This window comes from Pipistrellus kuhlii, unplaced genomic scaffold (genome assembly GCF_014108245.1).
Source record: "Pipistrellus kuhlii isolate mPipKuh1 unplaced genomic scaffold, mPipKuh1.p scaffold_m20_p_69, whole genome shotgun sequence".
NCBI lineage: Eukaryota > Metazoa > Chordata > Mammalia > Chiroptera > Vespertilionidae > Pipistrellus > Pipistrellus kuhlii.
The window spans coordinates 550276-567979 of NW_023425572.1; the positions used below are offsets into that span (position 1 = coordinate 550276).

Here is a 17704-nt window from a genome sequence, read left to right on the forward strand (position 1 = left end):
ATAATTACTTGGGACTTGATAGAATGCATCCTTCACGGAACTCCCGCATTAGATTCATTTTTCTTCCTCGGTGTGATCCCAGAAACCTATAAATAACTTCTGTATTAAAAAGCAAAAGCCCACCACTCACATCGAAAAAGGGTTGCATGGCTATGAGCCAAATCACATAAGACGTCTCTGAAAGACAGAACAGTTAAGCTAGGTTTTTGCCAGAAGTAGATTCTACCCGGGAAAAAACAAACAAACAAACAAACAAACACTGGCCACTTGGGGAATTTTTTTTACTTATTTTATAAAAGACTTTTCTAGAAGGCAGAGAAAGCGCACACTCTCCCCTTCCCACTTCTCCGGCAGGAGAAAAATGCATCAATAAACAGTTGCTGATATTGGCCCATATGGCATTTCACAGTTGTTCTCTGAACACTGGAAAGCTTAAGTTCAATGACAGGAACAACCAATCCGGTTCCATGCATGACTCACTGAGGTAATGACAATGTTACCAAGTAACTGATTCCTATTGTATGAACCGATTGAAACATTCTCTCAAGTATGATAGTCCCTTTTCTCAAAGGAAATCACTTTTCCTCTCAATTTCTAAGTTAGTCACACACAATACCTTGAAGCTACGCTGCAATCTTGGAAAATAAAGAAAAGTAACCTTTATTCACAACTCCTGGTTAACTATGATGAAGAACATGCTTTAAACATTTCCCATGATCGCTGAAGCACTGCAGAGGGGGTGGTGGGGGTGGGTGAAGTTATTCTTAAGGCAACAGAAAGAGGAGTGACTCTTTTGTTCTGAACTGTTATTGTAGTGCGCCACATGAGAGAGGGGGAACGATGGGAACATGGCAATGAAAAGGACAACCGCGCTGACAAACCCAAACAGGATATTGAGAACAGAGTCAGAACTGCGTGTTCCGACAGAACAAAGGCAGGAGCTTCTTGGAAGAAATTCGAGCAAAAATACTTTGAACAGCTTTAAACACTGATGGATGAATTTGTTTGCCAGGCGGTAAGAAATCTCTGTGTGGGGCAGTGAGATAGATTATCATGAAAATACACACATAAGCTAAAGCATCATAAAATTAGAACTACTTTCAAATCACATCAAGGGACTCTTCTTGAAATTGCCAGATCTATGTTTTGCCCCATCTAAAATAGATACTGGGTGTTGTTGTTGTTTTAAGTTAAATATCTGAGCTAACTTAGTGTCTATTACTAAGGATACTGAACTTTTTACAAGAAGAAAAAAAATTCCAGACTCTGACTTACACTTTCAATAAAACCTTAAAATAGAGCTCTCCGGAACTATCCGAGAAGCTGTGTGATGGGTTCTGTGTTGAGAAACAATCACCACAACGAATTAGCTAACATGAATACAGCAGACTGGGTTTGTCAGGTCAGGTTTGTATCGTCTACTTTCCTTCCTTTGCAAATTCTGCTAAAGCTGTTAGCATGACAAGGCATTTAATAAGGTTGTCAGACCTCCTATAGTTTATTGGACTTATCACATAATAAGAATTATGATTATTATTATGACTGTAGTCTCTAGCTAATGGGGTTCAGAAAAGTAAATAATATATTCTATCTTGCATTGCATCTGAAATTGCAGGGTTTTTCTTCTCTATGTTCTGCTACTATTCTTTTCACTCTTTCCCATCCTTCCCTTCTTTGTGAGGTGAGAGATGAACTGAGAAGTTTTCTTTTTTTAGATGGTGCACTTTTTTATTTTAAAAAGTATGTATATCTTTATTGATTTCAGAGAGGAAGGGAAAGGCAGAGAGAGATAGAAACATCAATGAGAAATAATCATTGATTGATTGCCTCCTGCTATCCCCGCTGGGGATCAACCCGTAACCCAGGCATGTGCTCTTGACCAGCAATCAAACCGGAGACCCTCCAGTCCACAGGCTGATGCTCTATCCACTGAGCCAAGCCAGCTACGGCTAGATGGTGTATCTCATCCAGCTTTCCCTCTCTCTCTCTCTCTCTCTCTCTCTCTCTCTCTCTCTCTCTCTCTCTCAGTATGTTTTATTGATTTTTCTTACAGAGAGGAAGGGAGAGAGATGAGAGCTAGAAACGTCGATGAGAGAGAAACATTGACCAGCTGCCTCCTGCACACCCTCCACTGGGGATGTGCCCACAACCAATATACATGCCCTTGACCGGAATCGAACCTGGGACCCCTCAGTTCGAAGACCGATGCTCTACCACTGAGCCAAACCGGTTTCGGCTCATCCAGCTTTCTCCTTGATGTGCTGTCAGAAAACTTGGAGTGAAGTCTTGAGCTCAATTGCCCCAACTGGCATTGGTCTAGTTTCGGGGTGAGACCATCAGTGTGGTGTTGTGCAAAGAAACACGTACCTTGAAACCAGATAAACCTGAGTTCAAATCCTGGCTCTGCCACTTCCTAGCAAAGGCAGATAGGAGCCAGCTACTCAACATATCTTATACTCACAGATACTCTGCATAGTTCCCTAATCTGTAAAATGTGACAATGCGAGCAATTTCAAAGGGTCCTTTGAGAGTTAAGTGAGGCAAAGTTTGACACTAAGTTCCTGAAAAACTTGGATATCTCACACCCTTCTTCCCTTCTAGTTCCAAACCACCTCATCCCACTCTTCTTTGAATACAGTAATTATCTTTAATTTTTATTGGAACTTCTTCAAACCACTTTTGGAAACAGGAAGCACATAAATCCATTTATTTATTCAATAATGTTCCTGAAGTGTCTTATGTGAAGGAACAGTAAATTAATAAACTGGCATTCCTATAATTAACATTAATTACTCTTTATTAAATGTCTTCACATTGGCAATCGCATCTGTTTCCTAGACTTTAACATACCTTTATTCATTACCATTGGATACAACCATGAGCTTGAAGTTTCAGTTCCCTGTTCCCGGTCCCATATGAATTCTTTACCAGAATGTTTTATTTTGTAGGAAATAAGGGACCCTGGCAGAAGTGGAGCAAGTGAAGGGTTTGAGATTTTTCCTACTTGCAAGTTATTCATTAGTCTACCAGTGTTATGGATGCTGGCAGGATACGCGAGTTCCGTGCATCAGAGACCAAGAACACTCTTAATTAGGGTGCAGTAAGCATCATGTGTTTCAAGTTCACATCAGTGCCCCCTTCCCCTCAAGTCCCACAGAGCATCCCAGGTGCGTGCTGCATATGCAGGGGGTTTGCATCAGAGCTGAGAAACCTCAATCTTAGGACACCCAACTCTTTTGTTATGACTTTTATAAACCTGCCGACATTTGCCCTGGAGAGAGACACTATGTTTATTATAATGCACAACAAACAAACCTGCCTTCTACCCAGATGGAAACACTCTATCTCCATCTTCCAAGGATGTTCACTATACAAACATCCTTGAAAAGATAGTCTGGTGCAAAGGCCATTCATTAGCACCTCAGATTATAAGAGGTACAGCAACTTGAGAGATCCAAGAAAATTATTTCTCAATAGATAGCTCTTGTCTCCTCCTGGAGATCTGGCCAATAGAAGTCACTAGAAACCATATCATCACTGGGCTTTCTAGCAGTTACAGTAGAGGCAGTTTACTGACATCGAGTTACCCTTGAGCCATGGAAGACAAAGGTAAAAGAAACCCCAAGAAAGTACTCCATGCTCCTCATCCCCACCACCCTCTACCATCAGCCAATGAGCTAATAAACCCATGAACCGGGAAAATGAGCAGAGAGCAGGTAGGCCCCACACATAGATTTTGCCCAAATAACAGAGCCCTTAATAACTCCCTTATTAGTCTCAAATCAGCTTGTATCTGGTCCACAACTTCAACTCTTCAAATAAAACCTAAACTCATTTTAAGCATTTGGAAGAGTAAGCTAGGTTTGTTACCTTTATGACATCAGAAATCCTATATATATGTTAATTTGCCTTTCTTTAGCTAAGCATCACTTTTATTTTAGAACTACTCAGAGTAAAACCATAGAGAAGGTCATTTCTCTAGTTATTCTTTCATTCAACAGGTACCTCCTGTCTGCAGGGCACTGATCTAGACACCAGCAATGCACTGATGTATATGAGGACAAAGGCCTGTCCTTTGGTTTTCATGAGGAAAACATAAAACAAACCAGCACAGGGGTGAGAAAACATAATTTCAAAGAACCACCCATAAAATGAAATAAATAAAAAGGATGACATGATAGAAGGTAGAGGGGTGACTATAGGTCTACTTTAGCTAAGAAGATATTTCTACCCACATCCGTGCAGGCTTTCTTGATACTTGGCTTCCCCCGCCAAAGCAAAGAACATGTTGATTTCAGGATAAAACTTTCCAGCATTTGGGCAAAGAGTTGTAATTGATTTTTCAAGTTCTTAAATGTTTAGTTCCAGATTTGCTTAAGGAATGACTCCTTTCTAAGGACATAAAAATCCAACTTTTACTATTTCTTACATGAAAAGACAAAGTGATGAATTATTGGAAAGCAGTGAGTTCTTTATTTACTGTAGCAATGAAATTTGATAAAGAAAAGCCATGGTGGGCAAAAAAAGAAAACAGGAACTGTGGTACTTAGAATTCCCTGAATGTCTGAGTGTTTGATGTCAGGATGTTAACCTACAGTTGAAAGTAACCATGGACATGCAATTAAGGGTACAGGGGAGGGTGCGAAGGAAATTAAGAGAGACATTTCAAGAGTCATTGGTTTTGCTTTTGCTTCTTTAGGAGAAGAAATTTCAGGAAGGAAAGAAATGGGGTAACAGTGTGGGAGGGAAATGAACAGGTACCGCCAAAGCTTCATGTCTGGAGGATCAAAGATGAATTAAAACTAAAAGATCCCATTGCCTGAGAGAGCTATTGTTGATTTAATGACAACAATAACAAAAGGTATCTCCACAGAAATATATTCACTAGCTAAATAAAGGTGCAGTAATTGCTGAATCATGATTTTTAGAGCCATTTAAAGAAGGGGCTAGAAGGGAAATGACCACGGAGAGAATTGTGGGAGAAGTTGCTGTTGCAGTTGCAGCAGAGGCCAACAGAAGAGCTTGGAAAGTCTAGGTGGTGGGTGCTAGCTACTCCCCGGTGAAACAAATAAAGCCTAGGATGGAATGGAAAGTATAGAGGGGTTTATAAAGCAAGTAATTCTCGGAGAGTGAGTTATCCCCAACCCAAAGACTTCTTGGCCTAAAACCCAAGATTCAAAATGTTTCTATGGAGGATTGATAATCTGCAAAAAATATGTGAAATATATATTTGTAATCTATATGAAAATAAATCCCGTAAATTCCATGAAAGCTTCTAACATCTTTTTAAAAATACACTCAGGGCAGGATAAACACTGAGAGATTTTTCTTGCATTATCCAAATACGTTTGTTTGTTGTATCTTTGAGAAAAATTATAAATGTGATTTATAAAACATGAAGCATTAAAATGTTAATATTAATTTCAAGACATTGCCTTGAAATTAAGAACTCTGATTTGACTCTAAGCATTTTTATTGTTTTTTTTTGTGTCTTATTTGTTTGTTTGGGATTATTTGAGCCTTAAAATAAGCTTCATTTTAAGCTAATAAGTGTTAATTTCATCTTGTACATTTTATTCTTTCACTGAATCAAATTATATAAGAAGCTGGCTTTTGGAATGTAAGTAAAGATAAAAATGAAAAGAGTTAGGACTTGAGATGCAATTTAGGGTTAAAAATTTACTTATGAAAATACCTAGCTTTAAGAACAGAGAGATTTCAAGGTAGTTGGTTAAACGTTCTTATTAAAGTAGAGATATATTTATTTTGATATGAATATAAATGTTAATTGGAGGACGAACCACAATTATGTAAGAAAGCATAGCATGGAAAAAACATCTTAATGTCTGACTTATCACTTTATGACGCAGACTGGTGTATCCCTTGTTGCACAGTTTCTTTAGCTTGTCCCTCTTTAAACCAACAGACACCTGACTCAGGGCAAGGTTCCAAACAGCTCTGCCAGTTGTCTAAATCTATTCTTCCCATTACAGATTCCTCCAAGTGACTCTTGTAAACGGATGCAAATATTCTGTTTCACAACTCTATTCATTTTCTTCCTTAGAACTCAGGTTGGGAAATTGCTCTCTCCTGGGGTGCTGGGCAAAGGGTGCCAAACAATGGCAGGGTGACTTCCCAGAAGGGAGCTTTGTTGTGCCCGAGCCACTGCCAGGCAACCTACCAGGAACATCAACTGCCAAAGCATCGCAATCCAAACGGGGTGCTCTGATCCCCCTTCCCGCCCCACGCCGCAGCATCCAGAGGCAATTCTTTGCATGGACGCTTCTTCCTCCTGATCCTGACTGGCAGCTCCAAGGATTAAACTCAGGTCCTTTATGCACATTAGCCCCCTGGAGTGTTGAACTCCAAAACCTCTATTTTCTCTTGTGAGTCTACCCTGCATCTCACAAAACCCGAGTTAGCCACTGTGATACACAGCCTTTCTTCCATTCTGGGTTATCAAAAGAAAACAAAACAAAACACCAGACGCTACAACAATAAAATGGAGATGGTAATGACCGGGGTTTGTAGGATAGTGTGCGGATTCCAAGTTCTTTCATAGCCGAGACTTGGGAACCCACTTACTTCTTTATTATTAAAACTTCACATTCTCATCAGTACCATCTCGCTTACAATGGCACAAATGATCAATTGGCTAAATGAAAACTGTGTGCTGTGTTTATATGTATATATCCACTAAAAAGACCCTCAAAACTGCTGAATGAAAATCAAGACCAGTGTCTTCTTAATCAAGCAAAATTTCCCGTTTAATGGCCACACTAAAAACAAAAAACAAAACAAAAAAAACCACAACAAAGAGACCGACCATCTGGCCTCTCTGCTACTTGAGGGGTTTTTGCTCCTCACTTCCTTGTTATCTTTAGCAAAACACTGTAATTCCACTTATAAGTTCTTTTTACCATGATGTACTTCCTTCTGGGCGCTGCTTTAAGAAACAGAGTAGAAAGCATTGTCCTGTTTCTAGAAAAACCCTTGTTTATTCTAATGGCAGGTTTAATGGGGGGAGGGAGGATGTACTTGAAAGAGGGAGTTGGAAGTCAAAACATAGTGACAGCATTCACTACTCCCCTTTCTTTAAACAGTAACACCTCTGCCAGTGAGTGAGCACTATCTCTATCAAGTGTACACATGTATTCCTATGTACAGACAGGCACGTTCCAAGAAACACGTCAGAAGATGAAATTCATTTCTGCATGGAAACTAAGATCACACCAACAATACAGTCAAATCACAATTAATTGAAATTCTCTGGAAATGGAAGAGTTCTGATTAATTTAATTTTCTGGTTAACTGAACCCCAAATAGAAAACTTTTTTTTTTTTTTAATCCTTGTCGAAATGTTTCTAAAATGCTTGGGTCTACTTTACTTGCTTAACTACAAACCACATATTGAATGTAATTTAAAGGTTCTTAGGTAATTCCAAATTTCATTGCTCCTTGGGATCTTCATTACAAAGATTTTTTTTTCTTTAACCATAAATAGAGGAGATTGAAAAGACTGAGTTGAATTATGTTTGTATCCATGAGTATAAATGTTTACATTAATCCATAACATCACCTTCTTCCTTGTACTTCAGAAATCTCTTGGGAAAGTATAATGTAGGAAACTGGTTAACAGAGAGAGATTTATTTTGGCAAAATTCAGGTAAACTGAGGTTTTTGTTACCTTTGCTTCCTAAAGGAAACTGACAAAAATTCCTCTACCTGATGTTCAATAAATGTAAAGAAATTAATAATTTTAATACAGTACTGCCAATCAATTTTATTAACACAAATTATTACAGAACTTGCAAATTCCTTCTATGTATATATTTAAACTCACTGAAAAGTGCCCTGGCTAGTTTGGCTCAGTGCTAGAGTGTCAGCCTGTAGACTGAAGGGTCCAAGGGCGCATGCCCAGGATGCGAGCTCAATCCTCCCCCTCCCCCCTGTGTGCAGGAGGCAGCCAATCAATGATTATCTCTTCTGGCGCATCTGGAGAAGCAGAATTAGGAAGTAGTGTAGATCCTTACCTGCTAATTCAGGAAGAGGTCAATGGGTGGGGGGGGAGACATATGTAACACTATATGTAATACTTTAAACAATAAATAATTTTAAAAATACTTAAGTAGCTTCCTTAGAAAAGAAAAGGTCTCATGATGCATCACTTAGTTAACTATTCTGTTTTGATAGTGTGCTTATGTTGATTCTTCACTGTATGAAACAATATCTATAAAAGAAATCATTAACTTAATAGAAATAATACTTAGGGAAGTTGAAGACTTCTGGGCAAAGACAAAGAATGCATTAACATACCTAACACCCAAATGATTGGCATGTAATGCAATTTATCTAAAGTTTCCTTTGAATTTCCCCTTTTCTGACCATTCCTTCATATACCTATACCTGATATTTTTTTAGTATCTATAATTTGTCAGGCACTTTAAATTGTCTCTAATTCCTACCCAAAACCTAAAAAAGAGGTATCATTTTCCCCATTTGCAGATGAGGAAACTGAGGCTCCAAGTTATAGGCATCTTGCCCAGGGCCACACAGCTAGCACATGGCACAGTCCAGTTTAGAATATGGGTTTTTCTGACTCTCAAAGATCTCTTTCCTCAGCAACATATTACTGTTACATGTGCAAGGAATTGGACATTTCTGATGTATGGATGCAAAGAAAATGTGGACGCTATAGATTCTGGTTGTGTTTCAACCACTTCTAAACTTCAATTTAAAAAATGACTAATAGTTCAGCATTGGTCATGCATGTTCACCAGGATCCATTCAGGAATTTCCCAAGCCAAGGGGAGTCCCAATCTCCCTCAGAAGAACTGACATCTGGATCATATTGGCAAGTGGGTGCCTTAAACGTGAGAGAAAATTAAGAGGAAAACCTAAGACTGGATTACTTCCACTAGTTCACTCACCAATATCTCCCCAAGTACTCTCTTAAAAAATTATATATATATATATATATATATATATATATATATATATATATATGGCTTGTCATCCAATATTTTATCCAGTGAACAATGACTTGTGACCTCCCAGTTAGTAAGTTCACAGGAGAAATATATCAGTTATAATTAATGTTTACTAGAACAAATGTAAATATTTTAAAACACACAACAGTCCCATGCACATGTGATTTCCATTTTATTTTATGAAACACTAAAAATCCACTTGTCCACCCCATTAATTATAACCTGCTCTCAGCCCTGACCTGTGTATAATTCCCTCTGACATAAATTGGAACAAGGTGCTCAGAATGGAAGCAGCCTACACCCCAACTGGGCTACAAAATGTCACGTTCCCGAGCCTCTCAAAGTGTAGCCTGACGTTTTTCTAAGATTAGAGGCAGTTTGTGAATTTAAAAAGAGGGCTTAACGACTCACCACAGTTAAATTCTACAGTAACTCCTGAAATATCCAAAGTAAACAGGACTAAGGGGGCTCCGGGGACACCCAAACCTTACTAGAAGAGAAGAAACACTCTTTAATGGGGGTATTTTTTTGCAGAAAATAATGTACGTGCGTCCAAGCAGAGTTAAGAAGAATGCGACCATAAACTTGGAGGCAGGAAGCTCTCTGGAGATCTACAGGAGTCCTGAATGGGCCATGCGAAATATTTCTCCTTTTGCTACCTGTGAATGACTGAGCTTACGCTGCCCATTAATCCTAAATGTTAAAGGCAACCAAGAGAAGGGTTAACTTTTCTAATAGTATTTTTCTTGACACAACTGTAATAGTTATTCACTTGTGACATTCCCTCAAAGGAAGGGCTGGAGAAGAATCTAACCACCAAGAGGCAGCATTTATGTTTATGCAGTAGGTTTATGTTTCTGGTGGTCATTTTTCTGTACAGCATAGCCACAAAAATGGGGCCATATTTTACATGTTGTTCTGCAAGTTGTTTTAAATAGAATATGCTGCAAGTTGGATAAAAGACTTAAATGTAAGGCATGAAACCATACAAATGTTAAGAGGAGGACGTAGGCAGTAAAATCTCAGATGTCTCATGTAGCAATATGTTTATGGATGCATCTGCTAGGGCAAAGGAGAAAATAAACAAATGGGGCTACAAAACAAAACGCTTCTGCACAGCAAAAGAGACCACCATCAAAAGGAAAAGGAAACCCACTGTATGGGAGAGCATATTTGCCAATGGTACATCTGATAAAGGGTTAATATCCAAAATATATAAAGTACTTGCATAAATCAACAAAAGGAAGACAATCCAATTAAAAAAATGGGCAGAGGACCTGAATAGACATTTCTCTGAGGAGGACATACAAATGGCCAATAGACATTTGAAAAAATGCTCAAAGTCACTAATCATCAGAGAAATGCAAATTAAAACCACAATGAGATATCAACTCACGCCTGTAAGAGTGGCTATCATAAAAAAAATCCACATACAACAATGCTGGCGAGGATGTGAAGAAAAGGGAACCCTCGTGCATGGCTGGTGGGAATGCAGACCGGGGCAGCCACTGTGGAGAACAGTATGGAGTTTCCTCAAAAATTAAACTTAAAACTTCCGTTTGGCTCAGTGATCCCGCTTCTGGGAATATATCCTAAAAACCCGAAAACACCCATCAGAAAGAATGTGTGCACCCCTATGTTCATAGCAGCATTATTTACAATAGCTAAGATCTGGAAACAGCCCAAGTGCCCATCAGTAGATGAATGGATAAAAAAGCTGTGGGACATTTACAGTATGGAATACTATGCAGCTGTAAAAAATAAAAATAAAAAAGAGGGATCTCGTGCTCTTTGGGACAGCCTGGATGGACCTAGAAAATATTACGCTAAGTGAAATAAGCCAAGCTGAGAAAGGCAGATATCCCATCATCTCACTTATTTGTGGAATCTAATGAACAAAATGAATTGACAACAAAATAAGACCCAAAGCAGGAGGCAAGGAACAGACAGACTGACATACCTTGATGTGGGTTGGGGGGACATGAAGAGATAAACCAAAAAACACATATTTACTAGAGGCCGGGTGCATGAAATTGGTGCGAGGGGAGGTCCCTTCAACCCAGTCTGGACCCTCTCCAATCTGGGACCCTTTGGGGAATGTCCGACTGCTGGTTTCAGCCTGATCCCAATCTCTCTCACAATCCGGAACCTCTGGCTCCTAAGTGCTCACCTGCCTGCCTGCCTGATCGCCCCCAAATGCTCTCCACCAGCCTGGTCACCCCCTAACTGCCCCTCTCTGTCAAACTGGTCACCCCTCACAGCCCCCCTCTGCTGACCTGGTTGTCCCTTCCCCTGCCCGCCTGGTCGCCCCACACAGCCTGCAGTTCAGTTGTTACTGTGAGAGCTTTGTGACCAATTTGCATATTACCTTTTATTAGTATATAGATATTTATAGCCCACAGACATGGGTACTAAGGTCCTAGAAGGGTGGGTAGGAACTGGGAGGAGAAGGAGGGGAGGATGGGAGATATCTGCAATACTATCAACAATAAAAAATACAGTGTATTTTTAAGAGTTATTGAACTATGACAGGGGAGTAACTAAAGATGTAATGAGAATTGAAAAGGGTGTGTAGGACTGAGGGAAAGTACAGAAAGGAAAAACTTGGAAGGGAGGCGTGTCCCTCCCCCAGGCTCAGGTTCAGACTAGTTCCAGAAGTGGTTGCAGACCACTGGATAGCTGAGGGGTTGCTGGGCTGCCATTGCCAGAGCTGGCACACAGGCCCCAGGCCTCAGGAGGGAGGTGTCTGGGGTGCAGGCACTCCAAGGCTGCTGGGTAAGAGTACAGAGTCCATGCTGAGAGGATTGCGGTCAAGTGGTCATTGGGCCGGGACTGTGGAGTCACTGAAAGATTGTATGCTCTGGACACGCAGTTGGGGCAGAGCACCACTGGTGTCCCTCCCCACTCGCACCATGCATGAACCACGAAGCAGGACAAGGACAAGCGCAACAGCACTTTGGAGCTGAGACACCCATTGCTCCTATGTGTCGTGCAGCGCCTCCTGCTGGCAGCTTGGCATGGAGGCACTGTGAGGAGAAGCACTGGCAGAGTCCAGTCCGCGATGGCGGGGCAGGTGCTGAAGAGTGCACCGGCGCTGAGAGGCAGCCAGAGAGCAGGCACACGCATGCACCTGGAAGGAGCCCTCACAGTTTACCTGACGGAAATGTGGACTCACGTTGGCCTCTATGTAATCAGGTTGACATGGCAGAATTTCCCTGGTCTGGTGTGAAGGCAGGCACCCAGAGGCTTAGGGGTGGGGTAGAGTGGATACATGATGCGAACTTCTCGCTAACCCCGGGCTTTGCACGTCCCCGGCCGCAGCTCCGAGGTGGTGAGATGGGCATTTTCCAAAAACCCACTTGGACTAGTTTTACACAGGTGTCCCCTCAGGCCCTCTTACTTCATGCACAGACAGAGCAGGGAGATTGTAGACAGTGAAACCTCTGAGGCTCGATACTTCGGAGAGGTCAGGCCGAGCCCAGGGTCCCAGAGCGAACAAAAGCATTGCGCCCCGTGTGAGAATTGAACTCACGACCTTCAGATCCCAACACTGACGCACTACCGACTGTGCTAACGGGGCACCTGGCACCCCCTCTCGGCTGTGTAGTAATTAACCTCAACCTCGCTCGGCAGCCCTGTGCGCATGCTCACAAGACTATGGTCCTGTTTCTCTACCCTGGGTCCCAGGACACTCAGCTCTCTGCCTCTGCGCCAGCAAGGGAGGCAAGCCTGGCCCACCGGAGCTCCCGGGCCCCTTTCCTCCTCCTGTGGGATGTTTGCAAACAAACACTTCCGCTTGCAAGTCGGCACTGTGCAGGGAAAAACAGAATAACGGGGTTCCTTCTCCACAGTCGCACACTTTGATTTTTGCATAGTTCTTGCAAAAATAATAAATAAATGAATAAATAAATAATAAATAAATAAAGGAAAATAAACATATTATGTTGGGTGATTTTATTTTATTAACCAACAACTGAGGGTATTTTTCCATTGTTTTTTATTTTTATTTTTAATATATATATATATATATATATATATATATATATATATTTAAAATATCTTTTATTGACTTTTCACAGAGAGGAAGGGAGAGGAAAGAGATAGAGAGCTAGAAACATCGATAAGAGAGAAACATCAATCAGCTGCCTCGTGCACACCCCTCACAGGGGATGTGCCCACAACCAGGGTACATGCCCTTGACCGGAATCAAACCTGGAACCTTTCAGTCCGTAGACCGATGCTCTTATCCACTGAGCCAAACTGGTTTCGGCAGAAGCTGAGACTTTATCTACTTGAGGACAGAAGAGACATTGAGAGAGAGCCCGTGTGTGTGAAAGACTTGATGTGCTGTTGCTGCTCTGTAGATGGAGGTGGCCCCTAGGGAAAAGAGTGGCCCTCGGCTAGCAAAGAAACAGCGACTTCAGTCCTAAAACCACAAGAAAACCAGTTCCGCCAACAACCAGAGTGAACTCTAGGCCCGGGGACAGAGCCCACATTAAGACATCTTGGCTATCTACACGGTCTGCCGAGAACTTTGGCCTCAGTGGGCACTTGACTTATTTATGTATCAAAAAATCAGTGAAAGCCCTGGCCAGTGTGGCTCAGTCGCCCCAAGCGCAGAAAGTTTGCTGGTTGTATTCCCGGTCAGGGCATAGGCCCGGGTTGCGGGCTTGGTCCCGGGTATGGGGCGTGCAGGAGGCAGCCCATAGAGGTTCTGCTCTCACATCGATGTTTCTATTTTTTTCTCCCTTTCCCTTCCCCTGTCTCTAAAAGTCAATAAAAATATTTTTTACAAAATAAGTTAGAGAGTGAAGTTTATGCTGAAAACTATGGTGAGCTCCACATCTGGTGCCCCCGCCCCCGAATTCTCTTATGATCCCAGTGAATACAGGTTTTGTTTTTCTACAAATTAACAGCTAAATATTTCTACGCCAAAACGAAGGGGGATGTGTGAGGGTTACAGGGCACAGACAGGACCTCTATGTTCCTGACTGGTGTTCAAACTGGAAAAGAACCCCAAAAAGTGTAACATAAAATGGCCAACGTATTGCCAATGGTTTTCTTTTTCTTTTTTTAATTTTTTTAAAAAATATATATTTTATTGATTTTTTTACAGAGAGGGATAGAGAGTTAGAAACATTAATGATAGAGAAACATTGATTAGCTGCCTCTTACACACTCTCTGCTGGGGATGTGCCTGCAACCAAGGTACATGCCCTTGAGCGGAATTGAACCCGGGACCCTTCAGTCCACAGGCCGATGCTCCTTCCACTGAGCCAAACCGGTTTGGCCCAACGGTTTTCTTTCTTTTGCATTTCCGGCTCTTACCCAGCAGTGCTGCCAGGGGCTTCGGGGCTGCCTCCTGTAGGCACATCCAACACCCACTGCCCCTCCATGGACCGGAGCCCCAGAGCCCTTTCCTCCCAGCCTTCTGAGCCGCACTGGCTGCCGTTTTCTTTCCCCAAATTGCTTGTCATTAAAATGACAATGTGTGCACTCATTAGCCAAATTCAAGATCATCTTTCTGGAAGTGTATCAAATGCAGATAAAGCATAAAGAAGCATTGTTGGCAGTTGAAAAAAAAAGTGAACTTAATGAATAACTTTGCTGTTCAGCTCCACAGCCAGGGGCAATGACCGGTTCCCAGCGCCTTACATGCAGGGCCTTGGCAGGCTGTTAATGGCCTGTGTTCAAGACATCCACGGCTCCCCGGCCTGAAAATAAAAATCTCCCAGCCACACAAGGTAGCATTATTACACTCTAACTACTCCTCAGAAGCGATCTGATTAGCTGATTTTTCATAATTTGCCCCAAAAGTTGGCCGTGGCAATTTAGCCTCTCGCTGGCTTGGCCTCTGCACACACATTGGGCATTATTTATTGCCTCACGTGGCACATGGTTTAAAGACTTTACCGTGCTGCCCACCGACCTGCTGATTAGCTGAGCGCCTTTTCCTAAGTCATTAGCTTGCAGCTGGGGCTGCCAGCCCAGGCCCCTTCCTGTTTTGTGTGGCCTGCGCGTTACAAATGGTTGTTTTATTTTAAGGGTTGGGAAAAAAAATCCAAAGAGCACTATTTTGCAGCATGTGAAATGTCCACAGCTCAGCGTCCATCAATAGGGCCTTTTGGGGAGCACAGTCACTGCCACGTGCTTCCTGGTTGTTTATGGCTGTGCTGAGCAGCTGTGACACAGAGTGGATGCTCCAACGCCCAGGATGTTTACCACGCGGCCCTACATAAGGCAGGCTTCTGACCCCTGGCTCAGATTTATGTGGCATGAGAAGGGTGCCAACAGCCTGAGACTGTGCCCCCCGAGAGCATGAAGCTGTGCACCGACCCTGGAAGGCTCACTGCCTAGCTCTCCGCGCTGCGTTAGTGACACCCCCACTTCCACACTTTTCCTTAATGACTGGGTCTCCGTGGCCACAGGAGTATCCTGCCTGCTCCCCTTGGGGTTGGAATGGGAGCATTTTAATCTGCAGTAAAATAAGCAAGTGGTTTCCGACCTTTTAACCACTGAGCGCCCCTCCCCCGTCTAAAGGCTAGGGGTGTGCTTGGCATTTTACAAACCAACTTTGCTAGAATAAATCACCGATCACAAATGCACCCACTTAAAGCGCACAGTTAGTGGTTTTCACTGTTTTCAAAGAGCTACGCATCCATCACCACCAGTTAGTTCCAGAATGTTCTTATCACCCCCAAAGACATGCCACACCCACTAGCATTCTCCCCTTCTCATTCTCCCCTCCTCCCAGGTCCTGGCAACTGCTAATCTCCTTTTTGGTCCTATGAGTGTGCTTTTCCTGGGTTTTTCTTATAAATAGGTCATTCAATCTGTGGCCCTTTATGTCTGGCTTCTCTCACTTAAGATCATATTTTTTAAAAACCTCTCCATGTTTAACTTCACAAATCCCCAGGTTTAGAAGTATCTGATGAAAATCATCAGTTAAGCCGAAACCGGTTTGGCTCAGTGGTAGAGCGTCGGTCTGTGGACTGAAAGATCCCGGGTTCGATTCCGGTCAAGGGCATGTACCTTGGTTGCGGGCACATCCCCAGTAGGGGGTGTGCAAGAGGCAGCTGGTCGATGTTTCTCTCTCATCGACGTTTCTAGCTCTCTGTCTCTCTCCCTTTCTCTCTGTAAAAATCAATAAAAAAATATATTAGAAAAGAAAAAAAAAAAAATCAGTTAAAACCAATGACTGGCCCTAGCCGGTTTGGTTCAGTGGATAGAGCATTGGTCTGTGGACTGAAGGGTCTTGGGTTCAATTCCAGTCAAAGGCACCCACCTCTCCCTGGCCCTGGCACGTGTGGGAGACAATCAATTGATGTGCTTCTCTCTCTCTCTTCCCCTTCCTTTCACTCTGTAAAAATCAATAGAAGAATATTGCGTGAGGACTTAAAAAATAAATAAAATAAAACCCCTGCTAAAAATACTGACTGTACGATTTCTTTTGAGTTTTTCAAAATGGTAAAAATAGCCCACGGCGTTTTTCTTATAGTCCACAGGAACGCCTATGGGTCTGAGCAATGCCATCAGGGCAGCGCTTCACCATATGTATGCTCATTCTATCATTTCCTCAACTAACATTCATAGAGTACCATGTACCATGTACCATGTACCATGTACCATTCAAGATGGGGAATAAGACACACCTGAGCTTCGGATCTCGCTCCTCACAAATCTTGCTTTTCATTAGATCCCGCCTGATCTGTCAATCCCTAAACATTGTATTGCCAACACATTGTGTGTATTTTTCAGAGTTTTAGTCTTTTATATAAAAACTAGAGGCCTGGTGCATAAAATTCAGGCATGAGTAGGGTCCCTAGGCCGGTGATCAGGGCTGATGTGTGGGGTGACTGGCATGGCAATCTGGGGGGCCCCCCCGCTGGCACTTGCCTTGGAGGCAACCAGTGGGGTAATGGTGGTGGTAAGTGCCAGCCTGCTTGCCAGCCGGCCCCACCCCCTGTTGCTGCTGCTAGTTACCTCCCTCTGTGGGGCAACCAGAGGGGCAATCAGGGGGGCCCTACTGGTACCCGCCTTGGGTGGCCTGCGGCCTGTGGGCAGCTCCTGTGTTAAGCATCTGCCTCCTGGTGGTCGGTGTGTGTCATAGCGACCGGTCATTCTGCCATTTGGTCAATTTCCCCAATGGCTTTTATTATGTAGGATGATATAATTTCTTAAGATGTTCAAAATAACTTAAATTGCCTTCAGTTTTCCAGATATCTGAAGAAAGCTCCTAATTCATCATCCTCTTCTTATCTGCCCCTTATTTTCTTCTCTTCCATCTTAGGACTCCTTTATTTGATCAATAGTTTCAGTCCTATTACACACCCCCAGATATTGTGATAGTCTATGGAGTACCAGATAGGCAAAGGAAAATTCAAACCCTATCCATTAATGATTTTTCTCTTAGTACCTAGATGCCTGCCATCATTTTATTGCTCACTCACTAGCAAAGACTCAGAATTTCCATTCCAGAAGTAAGCTAGGCAAAGTCTCTCTAATCCAGTGAGAGTTTAAAATAGTGGCTTTAACGTCACTGGGCATTAGAATCTGAACAGTATCCCTTTCCTCCAATCAGGTGAGTCTCTCCCATGGACAGATCATTTAACTGTTGGACATTTGTACTTACTAACATTGCTTGATCCTAAAGGATAGAGTCCAAATCAAACACATCTGGGCATATTTAACCTGGAAAATTACCCCCAGAAGGC

General features: G+C 42.4%; 1 protein-coding gene and 1 non-coding gene across 4 annotated transcripts in view; both read right to left on the bottom strand.

The window, feature by feature from the left end:
- MID1 (midline 1) overlaps nt 1–17704 on the bottom strand; it is a 336706-nt gene that overhangs the window by 113525 nt on the left and 205477 nt on the right. The gene's annotated exons all lie outside the window — the stretch shown is intronic.
- Nucleotides 12498–12570, bottom strand: TRNAP-UGG. The gene has a single exon. It is a non-coding gene; the product is annotated as a tRNA-Pro (tRNA).